Raw genomic sequence first — 24,678 nt, forward strand, 5'->3', positions numbered from 1 at the left:
ACAATGAAAATAAAAGCATTTTTGCATTATCAAAATAAATAGGAAGCAGCTGTCCTGTAGTTATGATTTTAACCTCATGAAAAGTAAAAACTGGACTGCTGCAACACTTTGAAATCCAAGGACATAACAGGTTACAGCCTATGTGAAACGAGCCTGGGTCTGACATGCAGCATTCAGAGACAGCTCCAGTGGGAGCTAACTGACCGTGACAGGGCCTTGGTGGAGCTGCAGACAGGTGGGCTCTCACAATGGGAGGACGACCCCCAAGAACAAACACTGCATAGGTGAACTGGCGACACGTGGGACCGCCTAGATAAATATACACTCAAACAATATAGACTTCTTCATAGGGAGGGGGATAAAACAGGCTGGTTGCTTCCATGGATACTGAGGAGAGCAATCCCCACCCTTAACCACCTATTTGGTTACTGACAGCACCAGGGTCAGCACTAGGTCCGGTATGATAAATGTTTTACAGGAGCACGTCTTTACAGTTGACCCTGCTGTTACCCCAGACTGCTTCCTTCAGTTTCAGGAGAGACTGCCCCTCCTTTGACTGGAACGTCTGAGTGACCAAGTTGGACGCACAATTAGCACAGGCGGAACATCGAGAGGCACTGAAGATGCTACCGAGGGCAAAGGGCCTAGGTGAGGACGGGTTTCCACCAGAGTTCTACAAGGCATTTTCAGCAACGCAGCCTCTTCTCCAGGCCCTGACAGGCACAAAAGACTGGATCCTAACCCCATCCATGATGGAAGGGGAGATTTGTAAGCTATTGAAACCAGGGGGCAATAAATCAGACCCAGCTGCCTATAGGCCACTTACAATAATTAATTTGGATCTTACGATAATGTGTAAGCTGCTTGCCAATCAATTAGCGCCTCCCATGCCTCAGTTGAACCATAAGGATCAATGTGCCATTATTCCTGCTCGGCACACCAGTATGAATCTGCGACGACTGACTTGCATACTCCACGTAGTAAAGCATAGGGATGAAGAATTAGCATTGTATCGATAGACCTGGAGAAGGTGTTTGATACGGTAGAGTGGGGTTATCTATTGGAGTACTGAAAGCTGTAGGGATAGGCCCACGGTTCTGACAGTGGCTTTGGTTACTTTATGCAAAACCATGCACGAGAATATGAGTGGGGCGAAGCCCTCTGGCACATGGCTGCTGGAGCAAGAAACTAGACAGGGCAGCCCCGTTGTCTCTGTTCGCATTAGCAATAGAGCCATTTGCGATCTGGGCGAGGCAAGAAGTAATAGTGGAATTAGATTGGGGAGCAGTACCCAGATCTTACTATATGCGGTCGACTTCATTTTTCATATGGCCTCCCCACGAGACACTGCCCAAGCTGTTGCAACTACTGGATAATCTGGGGATATCTCAGGTCTCAGCATCAATATTTCCCCTAGCAAAGTCAACCACTCTACCAATAGATAGGCTCCTGAACCCAGGATTGCGTTGGGAACTGGCCCACTTTTGTTACTTGTGCATACAAATGTCACACAAAGACACTCATGTTCTCCATCTAAATATGGACCTAGTACTCGATAAGCTGTGGAACCTTCTGGAACACTACATGCGTCTTTAACGGGAAGACTAGCGGTCTCCAAGATGGTGGTATTACCCAGATGCCTATACATGTTGCAGAAATTACCTTGTCCAAAACCCAATAGCATTTTAAACAACTACAGTCTGCACTTGTCTCGTTATGGGCCGGTCAAAATAGAGTAGCTCTGCGGACTTCCTGCATTACAAGGAAGGTCTTGAAGTGCCCCAATTTAACCTGTATTACTATGCCACACACTTGCAACATGCAACTAGGTGGTTCGATGCTGGAGGCACCTGAAAATCGCTTACTGGCGAGAATGGCGACAGCAGAAAGTCTGCCCGTGGCCCTAGAGGAGGGATTGGGAATTAGCAGGGATTAAGCATTCACAGTGCGCCATACAGCACATGTATGGCAACAGTAAGTCAAAAAGATACTGAAATATGCTCCTTGTCATCGGGAGCTCCCCTATGGACATTAGCCCTGGTCAGACAAATGATGAAACATATGTCCTTCCAATCCTGGCTAGAGGGCGGGTGGGTGCGAGACCTTGGGAGACAGTTACCCAGCCAAGTACTTTCTTACATATGAACAGGCCTGCGATGTTTTCACACTAGGACGGGCAGTACCTACACTATGCAGGACTGGCATATATTGCTCGAAACACTTGGCCCACATACTAGGCAGTTCCGCAAGCGACAAGTACACTGGATATGTGGGGTAGGCCAACAACTCGCCTCTACAGAGCCATGAGAGGATGCGACCACCCTGTTTAATTAAGTCATGTTCGCGTGGGATGCGGATCTTGAAGTCCTATTGGCACACAGCAAGTGGGCAGCTGTTGCTGGCCTTAGTGTCTTGTAATGCCCGGTTTAAATTGATCCATTATAACTTTCTTCACAGGACTTATGCGACCCCAAACACTCAACCAAATAACTCCCCAGACCTGATACATGCCGACGATGTAATGTCAATATTGCAGGCTTTATACACTTAGCATGGTGGTGCCCCAAGGTCAAGGACTACTCGATGCAAGTAATGTCAGAACTGCGTTGGATCACGCGCATCCACATCAGTGACACTCCATTGGCCTTCCTATTGGGATACGTTAAAAAGCCAAAGAAGTGTAAAATGGCCTATAGGTTCTTACAACCGGCCTTAGTGTTAGCTAAACGAAAGGCAGCCATTACCTGGATGGGACAGCATTCCCCCACTGGATGGGACAGCATTCCCCCACAACAGACTATTGGTGATGAAATGTTCTGGAATGGGCCCTGGCGGAGGAGTCACATAAAATTAAACAGGAGGGATGACAAATTGATGGACGATCTGAGTGTCTGGAGAGAACTTAGTAACGCCGTTGTTACGCCGGCTGCAAGCTCTGACTCAGCAGAGGGTCATAGTACTGGGCTGAGTGAGGATGGGGATGAGAGCGAATTAATAGGGCCAATCTGTATGGAAAACAATGTATATGCTCGTAATATCGATTAGACGAGGATGCACACTAAAGCACACTTTCCTGGGAAGAAATTTGGGATTAGGATTACTAAAGCGAATCACATGCCCCGTGCATGTTCCATGTCTATCTCTATCTCGATCTCTATCTCAGTCATGTAATGCAGCAAACGGTTTTACTTGGAAATGAAAAATACAAGTTTTTAATAAGTATCATTTTAAGTAACACACCTGACTTTTGCAAATGATCAGAAAGGAATATGCTACTTACCAGTATGCATCTGTTCTTGGCATGTAGAGCTGCAGAGTTGTACACTTAGCATAGATCGCCATCTGGTGTTGGGCCCGGATGTTTGCAGTTTGTTTTTGTTCTTTGGACAGTCTTTGGAAGTCACGAGTTCGGTGACTCCTCCTTCGGTCCGTACTGCGCATGGGCTTCGGCTCCATCCTCAGATTGTTTTTCGCCAACAGGGAAATGATGGAGCGTAGTAATAACAGTGAGAAACCCATGTGTGTTGTATCTAAATAAGATAGACTGGAACGGATACAGGTAGCCGGGGAGGCGGGTGGGCGTGTACAACTCTGCAGCTCTACATGCCAAGGACAGATGCATACTGGTAAGTAGCATATTCCGTTCGAGACATATGAGCTGCAGATTGTACACTTAGCATAGATTATATAGCAGTACCCAACCTTAGCGGCGACCACCGGTATCCGTTGCAGTGGTTTGAAAAAGTGTCTTTAGTACAGCCTGGCCCACACTAGCTTGCTGCTTGGAATGCACATCTACACAGTAATGTTTTGTGAAGGCGTGCGGTGTTGACCATGTGGCTGCTTTGCAGATGTCATCTAAGGGTATGTTCCCTAGAAAAGCCATAGAAGCCCCTAACTTTCTAGTAGAGTGGGCTTTAGGTGGAACAGATAATGTTCTTTTTGCCTTTGATAGCAAACTTGTATACACTTTACAATCCACCTAGCTATCCCTGATTTAGAGATGGGGTTGCCTTTATGTGGTGGAGACAAGGAAACGAACAATTGTTTAGTCTTCCTGAAGGGTTGCGTTCTTTGTATGTAGTACAGCAAAGCCCTTTTAACATCGAGTGTGTGTAAGGCCCTCTCTGCAACAGATTGAGGTTGCGAGAAAAAGACAGGTAATTCCACCGATTGATTGAGATGGAAGGGGGAAATGACCTTGGGCAGAAACTTCGGATTTGTACGAAGTATGACCTTGCTGTGATGTATTTGTAGGAAGGGTTCCTGTATAGTGAACGCTTGTATTTCACCAACCCTTCTAAGGGAAGTGATAGCTACGAGGAAAGCTGTTTTCCAGGTGAGGAACTGTAGCTCACATTTATGCATTGGTTCGAAGGGTGGACCCATTAGCCGTGTAAGAACTACATTTAGATTCCATACAGGGGAAGGTGGTGCCCTGGGAGGAATTACTCGTTTAAGGCCTTCCATAAAGGCTTCAATAGCGGGCAATCTGAACAGTGATAAATGCTGTCTGTTTTGTAGATAAGCAGCGATCGCTGCTAGGTGTAGGCGTATGGATGAATATGCCAGGTTACACCTGTGAAGATGGAGCAGATAGCATATGATGTGCTGTATGGATGCATCTAAAGGGTTGACTGTATTGTTACGGCAGTAAATTACAAATCTTTTCTACTTTGCGGCATAGCATGCTCTAGTGGTAGGACGTCTGGCTTCCATGATGATGTTCATGCAATCAGGGGGAAGGTTAAGGTATCCAAATTCTAAGATTTCAGGAGCCAGATCGCAAGGTTGAGCTGAGCTGGGTCCGGGTGCCTGATTTCTCCATGGTTCTGGGTTAGGAGGCATGGGGACAGGTGCAGTTTTTGATGTGGTACCACCGATAGCTGTAGTAGTGTGGTGTACCACGGCTGCCTGGCCCATGTTGGGGCTACCAGAATGAGTGTGAGGGAGTGCTGCTGTAGCTTCCTTACCACTAATGGAATTAGCGGGAGAGGTGGAAAGGCGTATGCAAATCTGCCTGACCAGTTCATCCATATCGCATTGCCCTTGGACAATGGGTGTGGGTATCTGGCGGCGAAGCTTGGGCATTTTTTGTTTTCGTGGGTGGCGAAGAGGTCTATCTGAGGATGCCCCCACTGTTGGAAGAATGGGTGAAGAACTTGTGGATGCAGTTCCCATTCGTGTAGTTGTTGCGTTTGTCTGCTGAGCAGATCTGCCACGGTGTTTTGTACGCCTGGAACGTGCTGTGCCAGGAGAAAGATGTTTTGGGGAATTGCCCATCTCCATATGCTCTGGGCTAAGCGGGAGAGCTGGGGAGAGTGTGTCCCCCCCTGTTTTTGGATATAATACATTGCAGTCATGTTGTCTGTGCGAATGAGGACTGCTTTGCCCGAAATCTGTTTTTGAAAAGATTTTAGGGCTAGAAAGATCGCCAAGAGCTCCAAATGGTTGATGTGGAGCGATTTTTGCTGTGGCGTCCATAGACCTTGCATGGTGAGGTGTAAGAGGTGCGCTCCCCAGCCGGAGAGCGATGCGTCCGCTGTTAGAATCACCTGATGAACCGGGTCCAGGAATGGCCGCCCTTTGGAAAGGTTTGTGGTGTTCCACCACTGCAGAGAGTGATGGGTGCGGCCGTCCACCAACACCAGATCCGTCAGCTGACCCTGGGCCTGGTTCCACTGTTGTGCTAGGCACTCTTGAAGTGGACGCATGTGAAGTCTTGCATGGGGCACTATGAAAATGCAAGACGCCATCATTCCTATGAGCTTCATAAACACTCTTGCTGGAAGAGAGTGTTGAGGAAGGAATGTTTTGCGCAAGGCTTGTATGCTTGCGATTCTGGCTGAGTTTGGATAGGCAATACCTTTGGAGGTGTCTATAGTGGCCCCGAGATATTGCTTTGTGTGAGATGGTATGAGGTGGGACTTTTGGTAGTTCACCGTGAAGCCTAGCTGGTGGAGCAGTTGGATGGTGCTGTTTGTATGTTGCACACATTGGTGGTAGGACGCGGCTTTTATCAGCCAGTCGTCTAAGTAGGGGAAGACGTGAATCTGTTGACGTCTGAGGTGTGCTGCTACTACCGCTAGGCATTTGGTAAACACCCGTGGTGCGGTGGTGACCCCGAAGGGGAGAACCGTGAATTGGTAATGCTGACCGTCCACCACGAACCTGAGGTACTTCCTGTGAGAAGGGTGTATTGGAATGTGAAAGTATGCGTCTTTCAGATCCAAGGTAGTGAGAAAGTCTCCCTGACAGAGGAGCGGGAGGACTTGTTGTAGGGTGACCATGTGGAAATGGTCTGAATGTATGTATGCATTGAGAGGCCGGAGGTCCAGAATGGGCCTCAGGGTCCCGTCTTTCTTCGGTATCAGGAAATACAGAGAGTAGACCCCTAGATTTTGCTGATTGACGGGGACCTGCTCTATAGCGTGTTTTTGGAGGAGGGAGAGCACCTCCTGTTTGAGTAGTGTGGAATGTTCTTGAGACATTGGACGGTGTCTTGGTGGGATATTGGGTGGGGTAGATGTTAGCTCGAGACAGTACCCTGACCGAATAATTTGGGTCACCCATTTGTCCGATGTTATGGACTCCCATGAGTGGATAAATTGTTGTAGTCTGCCACCGACCGGAGTGGGATGGTCTGGGGGGAGGGAAGGGAAGTCATTGTGCGGGCGGGGTTGCGGAACGGGTGGTGTTAGTTTTGCCCCTGCCCTTATAGTTGTTGCCTCTGTAACCACCCCTTTGGTTGCCCTTTGAAAAGGTATTTTGAGGAGGGGACTTGTAGGAGGTAGAGGCACTATCGGTGGAGAAGCCTCTGCCTGTGCTACGAAAGGATGAGCGTCGAAAGGAACGTTTAGGGGCCTGTGATTGGAGTGCCCCCATAGACTTTGCTGTGTCTGTGTCCTTTTTCAACGCTTCGTCCACCTTTGGCCCAAAGAGTTTGTTGGTCAAAAGGGTGATTTAGTATGGACGCCTGGACTTCAGGCTTGAACCCTGAGATCCTGAGCCAGGCATGACGACGAAGCAGGACACTGGTATTTATTGCTCTAGAAGCAGTGTCGGCTGCATCGAGGGCACACTTAATGGAGGTGTTTGTAATTAGTTTACCCTCCTGTATCAGGTCATGAGCCTTGCGCTTGTGTTTTTCAGGGAGGTGCTGCATAAGAGCCTCAAGTTCGTCGTAGTGTGCTCTGTCATAGCGCGCAAGTAGCGCTTGTGTATTTGCAATGCGCCACATTTTTGCAGCTTGGGAGGCGGTGCGTTTGCCAGACGCGTCTAAAAGTTTTGATTCCTTGTCTGGCGGTGGGGCTTCCCCTGAGGACTGGGAGTTAGCCCGCTTTCTAGCTGTGGAGACAACTAGGGAATCTAAGGGAGCAGGGCCCATAATGTATGCAGGGTCTGTGGGTGCCGCCTTGTACTTTTTTTCTATTCTAGGGTTCAGTACCCTGGCCCTGACAGGGTCTTTGAACACCTCTGCAGCATGCTTGGTGACACCTTTAAGCATGGGCAAAATAGACGTGGACTTGTCCTGAATGTCAAATGTGTCCAGTAGGAAGTCATCTTCCACTGGTTCGCTATGCATGTCCACCCCATGGTAGTGTGCTGCTCTCTGCACTAAGTGGTGAAACCCTAAGGAGTCCTCTGGAGGAGACGGCCTGGATGGGTATAGGTCGTCCTGAGGCATATCAGGTATGTCAGGGTTGTGGTAGTCTTCCCATGGGTCTGGGGTCCCCGGTGGAGTGGGGTCCATTGGGGCGTCCGCTGGGTCATAATGTGGATCCCCGAAGTCCGGATCTGGGGACGGGGTCGGGGAGTGATAAGGTAAGGGTGGCGGAGATCTGGGATGGGGTGGAGGAGGTAGTGGGGAGGGCACTCTGAGAGGAGAAGTAGCAGAGTCCTTCCGTTTGGGCGGTGGAGGAGGAGCCGGTGTGTCAAGACGTCTTTTCTTGACAACTAAAGTCAATAGCCCAGTCTTTGGATCTTTAAATAGAGTCTTTTGCAAAGGGTTTGGTGTAAAGAGATCCAGTGGCACCGAATCGTCCGCTGGCGCCGATGTTTTCGGAGCCGAGGGTTTCGATGGTTTCTGTGCGCCATGCTTTTTCGGAACCTCCGGGTTTTTCGGCGTCGAAGGAGTTTTCGGCGCCGGAGCGTCGGTGCCGACAGATTTGTGTTTGTGTTTCGTCGGCACCGAGAGTCCAGGCTTCGGCACCGGTGGCTTCGGAGTCGAGCTGGGTATCACTTTTTTCGGTGCCGGATGGTGTTTTTCGGCACCAGGCGTCGGCTGGCTCGAGCCCGAGCTGCCGTGAGACTTTTGAGGCTTCGACACCGGGCCCGAAGGTGGGGTGATGGAAGCTGTGTGCTTGGTTTTACCCAGGCCTGCAGGCGAGGGTGTAACCCGAGTCTCTTTGGTTTTGGGCGCGGGGGTGGGAGGGGGTACAGTACTCACGACCCGCTGCGCCGGTGTGATGTCCTCCACGTCGGAGTCGTCGGCCTCGGAAGTGCTGACGACGTCGTCCTCCTGCTCGGTGTGTAGTTGCCCCGAAGCTTCGGCGTTGTCTCCGAAGATGTCCGGTGGAGCCGCGGTCGAGGAGTGCGCCATGGTGCGTCGAGCTCTTCGATCCCGGATGGTCTTTTTAGATCGAAAAGACTTACAGGCGGGGCAGTCTCTAGCCTCGTGTTCTGGGGAGAGGCAAAGGTTACACCTGATGGAGGTCGGTGTGGGGAAATTAAGACCCACATTTTGGGCACTTTTTGAACGGAGTCATTTCCATCGGTCGGGACCGGAGTCGAGGAGGGCCCGAAGGCCGGTGCCGATGTACGGGATGGAGAAAAGTGCTGCTTCGAGAGATGAAGATTGATGAAGAAAACTCGAAGAACTAGGATTTTCCGTCGAGGCTGGAACCGTAGTAGTTCGAAGCCGGAGCACGAAGTATCACATCCGAGCCCGATGGCGGAAAAAAACAATCTGAGGATGGAGCCGAAGCCCATGCGCAGTACGGACCGAAGGAGGAGTCACCGAACTCGTGACTTCCAAAGACTGTCCAAAGAACAAAAACAAACTGCAAACATCCGGGCCCAACACCAGATGGCGATCTATGCTAAGTGTACAATCTGCAGCTCATATGCCTCGAACATTAAATTTAGGAAGTGGACCAATTGACCGTATCAGGGGGTGAGCATTCTAACATATATAAAAGCAGTACTATTCTTTGTCAACAAGTCAGCAATAGTAGTAATCCTATATGTATTCTATAAATTGACACATAGCAATGTTTTTTCAACTGAGGACTATGTAATAAACGGTTTTGTAGTACGTAAGTTTGAAAAACTGAAGCTAAACATTGGGTTGGAACACGCGGAGACAGGAACTTAGTTTTGAAACAATGAGAAAGGTTTAACAGATGCTAACCATTCACAAGTGGAGATGCAATAGTCTAAAATTAGATACATTATTAAATTTGCTGCCTCTTATGATCAGAGTGGAAAGTTGAGAAGGTTCCCATTTTATAGTTGCTTTCTATGAGAGTGGTGTACCATTCTGGTGCATAGTTTTTCCAAATTTCAACAGTCAAAACTATCTAGTAAGAGCTAAAAACAATACAATCTACAAATTCAATTCACTGATATGCATATAACGTTTTAATTATTTAAAAAATTTACATTAGAAATGGAGAGGTATGTGGGAGTTTGATTACAAACAATATCAGGGATGTGAAAAAAAATATCAGATTAACTGTATCTGGCAGCAGGTATGTGTTTAAGATGTTAGTACTGTTGAAAATTACTATGAGCAATGCCTTTAAAAACAAGCATTGGCATAGCCAATAGGTCTCGCCTTTGGGACCTTAAAAGTATTTAATTTTGCAGCACAATATCCTTGGTGCAACATGAACTGTTGCATGGCTAAACACTTCTAATGTCCCAAAGGTGAGACCTATTGGCTATGCCAATGCTTGTTTTATTTTGAAGCCCATTTATCATATTTTTAACATGACATTTTTGATCGATGTATCTGTCTCATATGCTGAGGGCTCGGCTCGTGTTATGGTTGGTGGAGGCAAGCTAGATCCTTGTCTCGTCTCTGCCTGTTAATTCACTGTCTCGCCCAACTATTACGTACACAATTATGCAAACGGAGGCATTTGTATACGAATGAAGAGAGATTTCTAAAGCGGTTTTATATAGCGCGAACTCAACGAGAATGTATCGAAGCGCTTTACCTGAGCACCAGTTACGTTACACAAGGACACATTCATTTTTTGGTAGGCACGGGGAGATTACGTGATTTGCCCCGAATCGCAGGATGTTCAGCCGACGTCGAGGCTCGAAAGTGGTTCCAAAGTTCCAAGGTTGGCAGCTCTGGCCGTTAGGCCACATCCTCTTTGTCAGACTGAGGGGTTCACTAGACTTCGCTTCACTGCCTTCCAGGGAGTGGGGGGTGTTTTCTATAGCAGGGCCCTACAGTCAGAAAGCAGTGATTTACACAGAACCAATTCCCAGAACCAGCACTGAATGCGAAATGCACAGCTTCTTTATTGCCCATCTTTTGATAAATGGTGGATTTATTTAAACCTCGGATTACTTATTGAAGAAGAGTTCAGGAGAGAAGGGCAGGGGAGGTCTTTTAAATGTTCACTCTGGAAGCAATATACGTAAACATCGAGTTGAAACACTATCCTGAGAAATGGCATGTGCCCTTTTTATTCATTTTAAATAAGAGAGGGAGAGTGTTTTTTTAATGTATAGTTTCATACCAGGGGCGTCTTAAAGATAAGGGCGTGCGGTATGTAGAAGAGAAGTGATATGCAGGACCAGGTTAAACCGGATTACTAAAACTATGATGTGTTGGAGAGGGGGGCGTGACCTGGGCTCTTTGCAATACACCAAATTGCACAGCTGGTTCACATAATTTTAACTGTTTCAAGCACATCGAGATGAAGTGATCTGTCCAGAATCACATGCTGTACCACACGAAGCGGCAAAGCCACAACAACCACAGATATCCAGGTTGCAAACTCGGGCTCAAGATACTAGTCCGCATCTCCCATTTAAAGCATTTAATGGGCGATCCGGCGACTGCATAGAATTAACAAGTTATCTTCCAATACGAGACACCTCCTCTGATGGCCAGGAATGTTTATATTCTGTGAAAGTTAAGTCCTATCGCAAGAACAATACTGTACTACTGTTTCTGATTCTATTTCTCTTGTGGCGCTCTAGCGCACATGTTCACTTTTTGTTCTATATTTAAAGCGCATTCCCATTTTCGCATACCTTCTGAAACAAACCGAACACACACGTAGACTTGTCTCAATACATACACGTTTTCTTCGAATTTCTGGGCCCGATTTGCATGCAGTGCCTGGATGGTATTTTTTTTAATGAGGCGCTATTTTACATAGGCGCCATATTACACAGGTGTGCTATATAAAAAGAACGCACGAGGTAACATTAGTAAAGGCTGGATAACAATGCATAACGTCGCACGACCATTCTTGGATTGCTTAATTTGTACACGTGCAGGTGCTGCAATATTTAGGTAGATACAAATGTTCATTGTGACAACCGGTGCAGATTTCGGTGCAAATGGCAAAAGACGTTTTGCTCCACTTTTTCTTTCTCCGTCGGTACTTTTTTTGCGCAGTAGGGCTTGCTATGTGTATTACGCCCGTGTTGGCACACATGCGTAATGATTGACATTGCAAAACAGCATTGCGTGCCAAAAATTGTGTTAAACAGCACACACGTACAAAAAATACAGTGGGGCTAAACAGCACATTTGTGCAAATTATCACCTCTTCTGCTGTTATGCAATTTACAGTTGGTCATGGACCCGGAAATGCAATGTTCCCAAAATGATACCGTAGGAGAGGAGATTCCATATGCACGTTTATATCGCGTTAAAATATTTTTATTTGGAGTGTTTTATTGCTTATACATTTAATGTGGTTCTATTTTCCTGTCAATATTTCATTGTTCATTTCGCAATCACACGTTTCTCTTTCGTCACAGCAAATTAAGTCACTGTTCTATATGTCAAGTAGTCTGTGACATCATCATTTTCGGAACACTGAGTTCCATCTGGACACTTCAGGTCTGCACTCGGCCATAATTGGTCCTGTAAACGTATTTGGTCTTAAAATGTGAATTTCCGTCTAAAATAAACTACAAACTCGAAAGCACACCTGTGCTTAAATACCGCGTCTTTGTTTTTCTATCCGACAACAGCAGCCCCATCACTATCAAAAAACATGGGAGCGATTTATTAAAATGTGTGTGTTTATAATATTCTGAACGCTCGTCGACTATCAAAAAAATAAACAGAATCCAACGAAATGCACGCGCATTATTGACTTTGGACCCTATTCCTATTCCGGATCAATGTAAAACAGAAATAAAGTTTCCCTGTGATATCAAAGACCGCCACGGCGCTTCATTGGCCCTTCCGTCCAGCAGAGGTGATGCGAACAAAAGATAATTATTTACAAAATGGTCAATTAAAGCTTTCCTTATCAGGTGCGACGCGCGCACAATAGCCTCCTAGGGGAGTGAAAAGCGGCCACAGGCTCTCGAGGATGCCTGAAACAGCCCAGGCGGGAGAGCTTTTCACAGCAGATTAAAAAAAATACGCTAACAATTGTCATGTAGTTACATCATTTTGCATTTCTTTAACATAGGGTTCATTGTCTGTTTAAAACTTACAGGTTTCGCCCAATGTCTCCCTTCCTATAACTTTAGAACCCTTTACATCACAAAAAGGAACATTTACATACCCGAAAGGCTTAAATAAAAGGTACAAGAGCCAAATGTGTTCATCCTTCAAGATAGAAGTCACTCCGTGGGACTTGAGAAGAGATTTTTGGGGCAGCGAGAAGTAACATCAAAAACACGTGATTATGGCAAGAGATTGCCAGTCATGGATCAAACTCCTGGCAGAACTGGACGAGTAAAGCATGTACTGCGTAAGTAAGCAACAAAGTGGTAAGTCAGTGCAAGATTAAACTGGGCCGGCAGGCCCGTGCCTGACATTTTATCCTATCGTTAAGTGTGCAGTTTTTATTCTCTCCTAGCACCAAATCTGTTCTGCTTCCCTGATATTTAATCTGGGGTACGTTACCGCACCAGTCCAGCTCTAGAAGCGAACCCCCTGTCCTGTCACGTGCTCGAGCCAGTTTTTTGGAACATAACTCGCCTCGCAGAAACATCAGTACCACGGGTCAATTATGTGAAAAGCGCACCGGGAAGCGCCAGTTCGAAGGGTGTTTAAAAATAACCGGTATCACGAAAAGTAATAAAATTATGTTTGTGTACATGTAAATATTTCGGAAGCTTTCAAATGAAAACATGCCCGTCAGGAACAAGGCAGTGTCGTACGAAGCACGTTCCGCTTTCACTTTTCTCCTTTGTGAAAGGTTTGTTATCTTTATGGGGCAATGTGTTTGAAACACATGGCCCCATAAAGATAAAGCTTTTGCGACGACAGTAAGTCAAGTGAGCCAGTCCAAGTGGGACGGCTCAAAATAGAGAAAACTGTACGTCAGCAAGTGCTCTTTCCCAATGGCTGGCTGCCGTTTAGCATAAACGGTGACGCCAGCCAATGGGAAAGAGGGGCGGGGCTTAAAGCCCGATACGGACACTGACCCCAAATCATTAAAACTCGCCAGCGAGACTGCGCATGTGCGCAGTCTTACGCTAGGCTCGACCTAATGACAATGTTTTAAAAGTCTACGCCTTATGTGTAGAATAGATACATCTATAATATCTCTATTCTGGGAGCTGTAGTAGTTTTTGTCCCGTTATTAAACAGGAGTAGTGTAGTCCGAAATAAAAGAAGCAAATATGCTGCGCCTGTATACGAATTATAAAATAGTAATACTTGTTAGGCATTTATTAGGAAGTGTTTGTCAATGTGATTTTTAACTTGTGTGACCGGTTTGCATATACTTAGATGGTGATATATGGTTTGTGGTTGCAGATAGTTTTTTATGGAGACTCTCGTTCACTTAAAGATGCAAAGGACTATATATTTTGGGAAAGATGGCCTGAAGGTGTATATCCATTATGAAGTGACATTTACATGGTGACCTTTGTTCTTTAAGGCTGTTGAAAATGTAATGTATATGTGGAGTGTGGTGTATTTCTTTAAACAGGTTATATTTACAATTGAGGAGGGTTAATAGAGCAGAATGTCTCTTGAGAGTTCTTGTGCTAGCTTCACTTAATGTGTAACTTCTTTGAAAAATGCTGAATACAAGTTTTAAACGCAAGAAATATTTGTTAAATGATGTAGGAATGCAAGTAAGAAAGTTTTGTGCTTAGAAACTTACTGATGCATGTGCATGCTGAGTAACAGTGCTGTATGCTCTTAGAGAGCCATGTATGCAATTCTTTATCAAGTGTGATATCTACACTTATTCAATCACCCAGGCAATACACATGCACTCTTCTGATCACGCAGGCACTAATTATGTACTCACTGAACTACGCAGGCAACAACCATTCATCCGATCACCCAGATAGCAATATAGTCATGCAAATACACAGGCACTAACTACGCAGATATGGGACCACCGACTTAGTTCCTACATAATCAGGGCATCATGCAGACAATACCTATATTCTGAGGGAATCACCTAGGCACTATGTACTCATACAATCATCCAGTATTGTTGTACTCAAACACAAACATGTATTTCCATGTTTTAGTGAGGAATATGTACTCTTTTAGAACCATCTGGTGAATTATATATGTAACCCATCATACACTGTTTGCATGCACTGAAGAATTCAAGAGCTTTATGCTGTGATACTGATTAATGTGCAGATTTTTATATGCAATGTTTATCAAAATATTAATTTGACACATCTAAATAGAAAGGTACTGAAACATTAAATCTACCAGTGACAGTGGTTGAGAGACAGAAAGGGCTCTTATGTTGTGTTTTCGGATTTACATTGAGACACTACTTTTACATTTCGGTTGATGTTTATTTTAAAATTTACTACAAAAGGGATAAAAAAGGTATTTTACCGTGTAGAAGTGAGAACTGGGATATGGTGCAACTGTGTTGTAGGAGAGGGTGCTATAAAATTAAAAGGCAACTAATAAATTGTTTTGTGTTTCGTACATTGAAGTGCTTTTAGTTATATAGTTAGGTTCATCTGTAGATTTAAAACTGCAACATAAAAAAAGTTTGTATTATGTGCAAGTCAGTAGTAAAGTAGTTGGTATGTTGGCTAGATTAAACTTTCAAATATACTTTTTTAGAACAATATCTGCATAACTACAGACAGAATGCCTACAAAAACTCCGGTAAAGGAACAGGAGCAACTACAGTATCTATGCAGACCTGAGACCCCAAAAAGGGGCAAAATGAAGAAAAAGTGGTGAAAGAAAAAAGCTACTGGTAAGAGGACAAAGTCATTTCTTAAAAATGTGGACATTTCCAAAGATTACAAAATAATGAAAATAAAATTTAGACTATTAGAAAGAACAGCGGACAAAATCTATATATCAGGAAAGAATGTAACAGACGGACACACATTAACCAGGAGATGGAAGCAGTGTAAGGAAATCAGAGCCAGATATTTCATAGTAGAGTAGTTCTAAATCTACTGAGAACTATGAAGATGTAAAGAAAAAGGAGAGGCACTGAAACAAAGAACGAATGAGAGTAGCTAAGGCCTTTGCTTTGAAGGTGAAGTTTTTTATTTTGATTATAAATAGAATGAAGTCTCTTAACAAAATGGTGTTGTGCATGAGGAGACAAAACCAGAAAAAAGTGTGAAGAGACGTAACTTTTGTACACTTTAGTGGAGAATGCATACATACTTCTAGTACAGAGTCTTTCTTTAATGAAGAAAGCTATCTCCAGGATAATACATTAGTTCATGCTATTGGTTACAGAGGATGATGTTATGAAATGAAGAATGGCACTCCTATAGCGAAAGGTGATGGTACCTACAAATGTAGAACAAGTTATTGGCGAAGAGGTACAAGGAAGGCGGAGTCAAGCATCTGTACGGAAATAGAATTGCAGTAGTGTTAGTAGTTTTCAACAGCAATCCATTAATATATTACGGACATTTCTACATATCTTTCCAAGGCAAAGTTTAAAACACAAATACTTTACAAGGATTGGATGCTTGCAAGATTGGAAAGAATACACATTTGCAGGAACACTCAGTAGCCTGTTTATCAAACAAAATGTGCAAAAACACCTTTCATCATTTCAGAATATTAGCTGTACACCACTCAATACATACTTTAGTTAGGAGGCTATACTATGTGAAAACTCCTGCTTTGTTTAGGAGAAATGAATAGAACACTTTTGTATGGTACTGTGGTGACTTAGAAAAGGTTTATGATGTGCAGTTTCTTTGGTCCTGAGTAGGATTCTGGGGAAAATAAATAGTTAAGAGGAGTTGCAGAACAGCACACAATAGTTGATAGTTTTGAAAAAGATAACGAAATGTAACAGTGTGGTCTCAAAAACTAGAGTATGTGTATATTATGCCAGTGCACTCACTCGAAGATTCAAACACACCGTTGACTTGTATTTAAAAAGTGAAAAAGTAAATAACTGGCAAAAAGTTCTGTGTAGTTATTTGTAGAGGAACGCTTTCACTTGTCCATTTCACTTGTCCATACTGCAAGTTATATGTAAGAAGTGTTACAATAAATTAAAAGATAATAAAATGAACATAGATACTAGATAACCCTTTTGTAAGATAATAAAACGCCTTCTAATGTAGAAAACTACAAAGGGCTAAAAATAAAAAAATCATTTATTTTTCTTTGCAGCATTGTGAAGGGCTGTTACCGTCTGCCCTCCAGCACTCCTGACTGCACAATCTATAGAGTATGATTCCATCCAGGAAAACTGTGGAGCCAAATCTTGAAGTTGAGATTGGACCTCTGAAGGGAGACTGCCCCGGTGTTGTTGCACCTGCTATTGAAGTTAAGGATCCTTCAGCCTTGCGTTGCCTTCTTATTGCTTCTGCACTATTGCCATGGTTAGTTTTTAGATGGTAAAGCATGGATGTAGTTCCAGAAGTATATTTGTACCCCTTGACAATGTCTTAGGACATTCTGCATTGCGCAAATCTGCTCACTATGAACTCCTCTTAAAGTGCAAGATCTTCGAGTTGAAGTGCATCATCCAATGGTGTTCCTTTATTTCCCGGTTTTAAAATGTTTGTTCTTTAAGTTAACAAAAATGGCTACTGGAGCAAGAGGAATTCGAAAAATGTGCAAAATATATAAAAGGGGAAATGTAGGATTTTTTGCAGCATTGCGAATAGCTGTAACACTGCTTACCAGCACTTATAACACTACAGTCCATGCAATACTTGGCCATTCTTGAAAACTCTGGAGCCATATGGTTTGTAGTAGGCTGCACCTCTAAAGGGAATTTCCGACTGGAAATTGTTGCTGCTGCCACTGATTTAGATGATCCTCCAGTTTCCCTCTGCTATACTGCCAGTTGTAGACGTTTTCTACGATAGATTTTAAAATTATATAACATTGAATTTGTCCCACATGAATATTTTTTTTGTTCGGTCCTCAAGAGAGGGTCTTGCTACAGATTGTGCACTGCACTAGTTTTACAGCAGTTTTTGATTTCCCATGACTTTGGGCAACACTGGGTAGTTTGATGGGTGCTTGGTAGTGATGTTCTCTTTGTGAGTTCAGATGTTTAAAGTTATTTATTGAAATTGTTGTTTCTTACAAATGCATTAAAATAAAAATAAACTAATAGGTTACTAAACAGCTAGACTCAACTTTTTGTAAAATAGGTCTATAGATCTGTTTTACACTTTGTTCTTTGTATTCATGACTACTGACATCACTGCGACCTCTGGTGTTGCTGTGAAGGAAAATGCATTTTTGATGTAGTTATTTTGACAAATGAATACAAAGAGGAAGTTAAATTAGTATCTTACTAAGTAGCTACACTGAAATTTTATATAAAATATGTATACACACACGTATATATATGTTTTACACTATCAACACCCGGTATTCGCAGTGTGTCCTTGGCAATTTCACTCAATCACACAGGTACTGCCTATGCAATCATACAATCACCCTGTCACTACTCAGTCACTTGGGTGAATACCCAGACATTACACACTAACAGACCCATACAGCCACTCTCACCAAGTCACCAACCTATACAGCGACTCACACCCCCACTCAAAGTTTCCAGGTTACAGTTCAGGCCTTAAAATATCACTTGCTATGGTGAGTGGATTTTTCATCAGGTCGAGCTATTTTTACCATTTACGCATCTGGTCTGTGCTGGTGAGTTAACTTCAGCTGAAAGGAACAGGCGTTCTGTTCATTCAGAAAGTGAATGAGCAGTAAAGACTCTTTTTGTTCATTCAGAAAGTGAATGAGCAGTAAATACTCCTTTTAAATCTCGTTTGTCTTGACACATTTGCGGTCTGTTCAAGGACAGAGGTCAAATGTCAGCTTGTCTTTACTAATTGTTGCTCATCTGTTCCTGGAAAATGGTGTTTAATTTTCTCCATCATAGTTAGTCCTTTTTGTCAAGTGAGATATCTAACAATTGTGAAAAAAAAGGCTGTAAAATGTTAGGGTTTTATTTGTAACAACATTTAAACAGCTTGTAAATGAATAGTACAAGTATTTCAAAATATATCCGGAACTATGAAATAATTTTTTTGTAATTCAGAAGTGTGATGCAAAGAAAGATTTACATAGGAGCAAAACAAATCAGAACACTTTACTAGATGATGTGCAAATGACATTTGCAGAAACTTGATTTCCAGACATTGTACATTATATAGTTTCAGAACCACGTCAGTGGGAAATTGTGGCCATTTCCATGTAAAACCTGCTCACTGCAAATGAGTGCAGCTACTTTATCCTTTAGTTATGTATTTACTAAAAGTGAGTTTTTAAACATATGAGAAACATTCCTGCCCCCGCGCAGATGACAAAGTAGTTAATGAACTGAGGCACATCAGCTGTCATGTGTATCCTGTATGCGATACATTTGTAATAAATATGGAGCAAAAGTTTAATCTTTAAACCAAACAAGAGTTTTCTGTACAGCAGACATGCTGAAATCGCGTATTTAAGGGTGCTCTCATATGTGATAAAGATGAAAGTGGTATCTCCGTGAATTAAAATACTTGCCCAGGATTACATAATTTGAAAACAGTTTATGGGTTCGGAGCATTATAATTATGTCAAGTAGAATATTTAAGTCACTATACCTGCAGGTCTAGTAAAACTTTGGGATTTTTCGAGGCCTGCATTAAGGAAATAAAACGTAAGAACCTTAGAAATTTACTGAGAAAAAATAGGTAACAGGGACGTTCTAGCTAGGCTCAAGTTTAAGTCATACAAAACCAGTTAAAATATGGAATATGTGCAGTCATAAGCAGTGCATTGCGGGGGAGCAAGTTGTAGTTAACTTCGCTAACTAGAACTGCTGAATTTCACTGGTTTTGTACCAGTGAAACAAAACCAGTTTCACACATATATATACACACATACTACCAAATTCCCCCCACCTTACGATGCAAATGACTGCTGCCTAAAACCCAAATTCTAATGAGTAACTACCAGTAAATTCCACAGATACGACTCCCCCCATCTCCAGCTTCCCAGTCACCTCACTACGTCTGCCTGCACTAATTCCCCATTTTAGTCTCCCAGTTAATCATATTTTGTTTTTTAATCTCTGCTAGTGTTGACCTTGGGCAGTGGCATAACTACACTAGACGTGTTCAGTTAATCCTAATGTAGATTTGCAATTCAATTGTGGCACAAAGAAAAACGATTCAAACTGATAGTTACTGTTTTTTTCCCCCTTCCAATGTAGTTTTATCCATATAATATACTGTAGTTCACTCCCTAAGCCGAATTCTCCATCAACAGTTCTCAAGAACCCTTGGCGCTGAAACACTCACAATTAACATCCTGAGTGCCTTAACAATTGGCCTTCAGTTATGGCGAATAACAAGTTTATGCACCAGAGAGCATCCTGAAACACCAGGAGCATTGGCTTAACCACCATGGCTGCCATTTTACTGAAGAGTAGTCTACTGGGACCAGGGGCCTTTCCAGCCTGATTAAGAGTCAAAGCCCCTGCTATTCCGGCTGGGAGGCTCGCTTGCAGCCTCTCCCGCTGTTCCAGTGTCCTAACTGGGCAGTCTCACGAATCCCTTAATCTCCATCAAACCCCTCAAAACATCGGTCAGTAAAAAAGCCTGCACAAAGCCCTCCAATGTCCCTATTGTATCCTCCCACTCTTGACTGTTCTTATTCCATCTAGATGGGTATCATGCACTAGATTGAAGTCTCCTCCTAGGAGTGTAAAGGCAGTCGGAAAGCCCACCAGTAACTGTCCTAATTTCTGCAGCATCTGTGCTAGGAAACCTGGTTGCACAGAGGCATTCAGAATCACCGCCTCTCTCCCGTTCACCCTGCACAGCTGTACAAGAGCCAATCCTATCTGACCAAGTGCAGATGATGTGGAAGAGCAGTGTTTTTTTTATTTTTAAGGGCGAGAACCACCCCTCTGGACCCCAATGTGTATTTTGCCTAAGATCCTATACTTACCTCTTCCGAGGCAGCTGTGTTGCCCATCCATCTAGTGAGTTTACTGAAGAAAAATTAAGTAAGCCTCGTATCTAGTGGAGGCTCCAGTCACCAGGCTCCTTCACCCTGTTGCCTAGGCTGTTAACATTCCCTGAGACTAGGGGCAAGCACTGTGACTGAGCTAGAGCCACTGAAGTAGATTATGTGATCTGTTCCTACTCTCATACGGTGGGTGCCACTTCTGCTGAATGTGTGGGTGGTATAGCATCCATACCTGCATAACAATTAGAAAAATCCCCATAAACTCCCCCTCCCTACCATAACACTGATCTGGAACATGACACTCCCCTCGCACCCCAGTCAAGGTACATGTAATCAGTCAGCCTAAAGAACAGAAGGAACTAAAGTTTAGGATGCACTATTCATGCGGGGATACCTCAACAGGCTATGACAAGCACACCTGCCCCCCTCCCCTCCCCCCCCGGTACAGTGTAGGCCCGAACAGTCGTATTAAAGTATCAGACCCCAGACAAGTTCTCAGTTAATGGTGTTCAGCTCTCTGGCCCACCCCCCAACATGCATACTCTGTTCCCCTGCATGAGTGTGTGTCATGCTCGGACAATAGGATCCGGTGACATCAGTGAAAGCTGCTCCCCCTAGGTCTCAGTACCAGAGCCTGCAGAATCCATCCTTCCCCGTCCTGCAGTGCAAGAACCCTCCATCTGTTATTGTCAAGGACATCAGCTTGCACATATTCTGCCTTCATCGGAGACTTTGTTGTGGGAAGATCTGCCACCTGCATCCCTCCGTCTCCTGTACTTCCACTGCTGCCAATCAGTCGTTCCTCAAGGGGCAGTATTTTCTTGATTGTTATAAAGTCTCCTCGTTGACGGACTAGGGAGGTATAGTCCAGGTAGATATTAACTTCCTGCCACTCTAATGTCCATGGATCATGTCTACGTGCAAACTGAAGGATGTTATCCCGGTCGTCCTGGAGGCGGGGCTCTCACCTGGATTCTGTGCACTTTTTCCACCAAGTAGAAACGTGAGGGTTTCCACTGTAGTACCATTTCTTCCAGCCAGCCTTCAATAAACAGTTCGACACTTTACCCATACACTCTCTCGGGGACTCCTATGATGTGGATATTATATGTTCTAGACCTCCCCTCTGCGTCTTTAAGGCATCCTGTGAGCAACGCCATTCCCTTCTACAAAGTCGCAGAGAGCTTCGTGAGGTCCAGCACCCCCGGCTGCATCTTATCTAGTTTAATGTCAGTTTCTTGGACCCTGACTGTTCCCTATGGTGTGATCGGAGTATGCTCACTTCATTGACCACTGCCATCTGCACTTTCAATGTAAGTTTGGTACCTTTAATAGCCGTCAGTATAGTCGCAGTATGTGTGGCGAGAGGGTCCGCCACTGCATCCCTAAGTGGACTACTACCACCATCTTCCTTCAATGGTACCTCCAATGTTTTATTCTTTGCCATCTTGGGACATTACTGTGGGGTCAATATTATAGTGTAGGAGTGGCAGGGATGAGCAAGCGAATGCCCCACCTCCCGTCAGCAAAGTGCCTATTCCTACAGACCAGACTGTCCAGGGAGCAGTGCTTGGTGGACATGTGCAGAGAAGCCCACATTGTCTCCTGGCAGATACCCAGGACCAGAACTCTGCGTGCTAACATAGTAGTGACAGCCTTAGCTATGGTGGAATGAGCACGCAAACCCTCAGTGATCAATTTCTGCCCAGGCTTCCTCTTAAGTGTTAGTTGTTCACCCAGAAGTCTTTTGTGCTGTCAAGTTAGAACACTTTTTGGGTCCAGTCGCTCCTCTTCCTAAGAGATGTGGCAGAGCGTAAAAGGTAGGCAGGGTGACTGATTGACCTACATGAAAGGGAGTGATAACTTTTGGAATTAAGGAAGCTCTGGTGCAGAGGAACAGATTGTCCAGGAAGATGTTGAGGTAGAAAGGCTTAGATGACAAAACCTGGATCTCACTGACCCTCCTGGCAGATTCAATGCCCACTAGGAAGGTTGCTTTGATGTAAGAAGCCTGAGAGGACAGTTGTGCAAAGGAGAGTATTAGATTGAGGTCCCACTGAGGGATGACAAAGGGAGAAGTTGGGAACATGTGTTGAAGACCTTTCAAAACCTATTTACAACAGGATTTGAACAGGGATGGCTGATCTAGCAACCACAGAATTTCCGAGATGGCATAAAGATAGCCCTTTAAGGTGCCCAAAGCAGAACCCTCCAGGCCAAGAGAAACAATTGACAAACCTGTGAACTGTGGGCCGAAGGGGGGGGGGGGGGGGGGGGGGGCGGGGCAGAAGGGGGTCATCAGTTTTTCTGCACACCATGCCACAAACTTGCTCCGTCTTGGTCGAGGGACACCTGGCTGCCAGGATATCACTTCAGACTTCGGGCAAAGTCAAAAGGTATCAATTGTCACAACTCAAACCCCACGCACAAAGGATTGAGCATTGCCAGGTTTGGATGGAGAACCCTCCACTGCTACTGCGATAGAAGATCCTCCCAAAGGAGGACCAAAAGCCATGATCAACTGTTCAGGATACCTAACAATTTGAAGCCAGCCCAGAGCCACCATGAGGACTTGGGCCCAGTCATTCCTGATCTTCTTGAGAACTCTAGCCATGGGCTAATAGGTGTGCAGGAGGCCTGAGCTCTACGGAAGACTAAGACTGTGAGCAAGAGCCAATTGGCAACTCTAGCTTGCAAAATTGCTGACATTGTGCATTCTCGGCAGTGGTTAACAGATCTAACCAAGACTCTCCCCACTGCTGAAAGAACATGCACCACCTCCAGGTGGAGGTGCTGTTCACAATCTGCTAGGCATCTTTGGCTGAGTTAGTCCACCCTTGTGTTCAGAGAGCCTGCCAGGTGTTGCACCACCAGAGATATGCCTTGATGTTCCAGTGTCCATAGGAGCAGGTCCTCTTGAACAAGGGTCCACGACCCCATCCCACTTGTTGCACTACCACATGGCGGTGTGGTCTAAAACTCCTGCATTAGCCTTCCCTTGATGGAGGGTATAAAGGCTTTCAATGCCAGCCGGTCCTCATGGAGCTCCAGCAGATTGATGTGTAGTCCAGATTCCAGCAGAGACCAGAGGCCTTTAATTTCCACCGCTCCCAGATGGCCGACCCATCCCAGGAGTAACAAGTCTGTCACTACTGTCAGATTTGTTTGTGGAAAGCAAGAGAGTCTACCACTGACCCAATCACAGTTCATTAACCACATCTGCAGATCTTTTGCAGCTGCCTCAGAGTTCAGTAACATGTCAGATTCAGTTTTTGTTGAGCCAGCTGGAACTTCAGTTCATACCGTAGAGCCTGCATATATCAGAAGACATGTGTCACAAGCAGGATGCAGGAGGCTATGAGGTCCAGCAGCCTCAGTCAGTCTCACTGAAACATAAGATAGAGGCTGAAACATTGGTATAAGCCTGAATATTCGTGACTCGCTATTTCGGAGAATAAGCCCAAAACTGCCATTTCCAGAACAGCCCCCATGAAAGGAAGCGTCTGAGAGGGAGTTTGGTATGACTTTGGGGCGTTGATGGTTTTTTTCTATTTTTTTTTTTTTAACACAGTTTTTATATAGAAGCATGTTCAGGGCAATTCACATTCCAAAGCACCACTCAATTTTAAGGATTCTGAAAATCCCACATACAGCACACGCAGGAGGCAACTGAGTTTCCACTGCATGCTGAGGGTTTGGGCAGCATCCCAAGACGGATATCCCATTCCACCCCTCCCCCTTCCTCCCTCTCCTCACTATCCCCACCACTCTTGTCCCCCACTTTTCCCTTTGTGAACGATTAGACAGTTCATGTGTTTAGCTGTATCTACCAGAGGGATACAAATGATTAACAGAATACATGGATCAAACTGGCATTGTATACGAGATGATCTGTTTTACGATTGTCTCTTGTGTATGTGTTAGAACACAAACAACTGCGTTAATAAAAAAAAAAACACAACCGAAAAAGCCAACCTAAGTATGTGGAATAGGCTGAGGGTCTATGAAGATGGCCAGTGTTTCACCGGATCATTGCACAGATGGTGTCATAGGAG

General features: G+C 44.5%; 1 protein-coding gene across 1 annotated transcript in view; it reads right to left on the bottom strand.

Annotated features, from left to right (window-relative positions):
* The window catches only part of IFRD1 (interferon related developmental regulator 1), a 138,546-nt gene that overhangs the window by 85,495 nt on the left and 28,373 nt on the right, over window positions 1-24,678 (bottom strand). The window lies entirely within an intron of this gene.

The sequence above is a fragment of the Triturus cristatus genome, chromosome 4_1, assembly GCF_964204655.1.
Source record: "Triturus cristatus chromosome 4_1, aTriCri1.1, whole genome shotgun sequence".
NCBI lineage: Eukaryota > Metazoa > Chordata > Amphibia > Caudata > Salamandridae > Triturus > Triturus cristatus.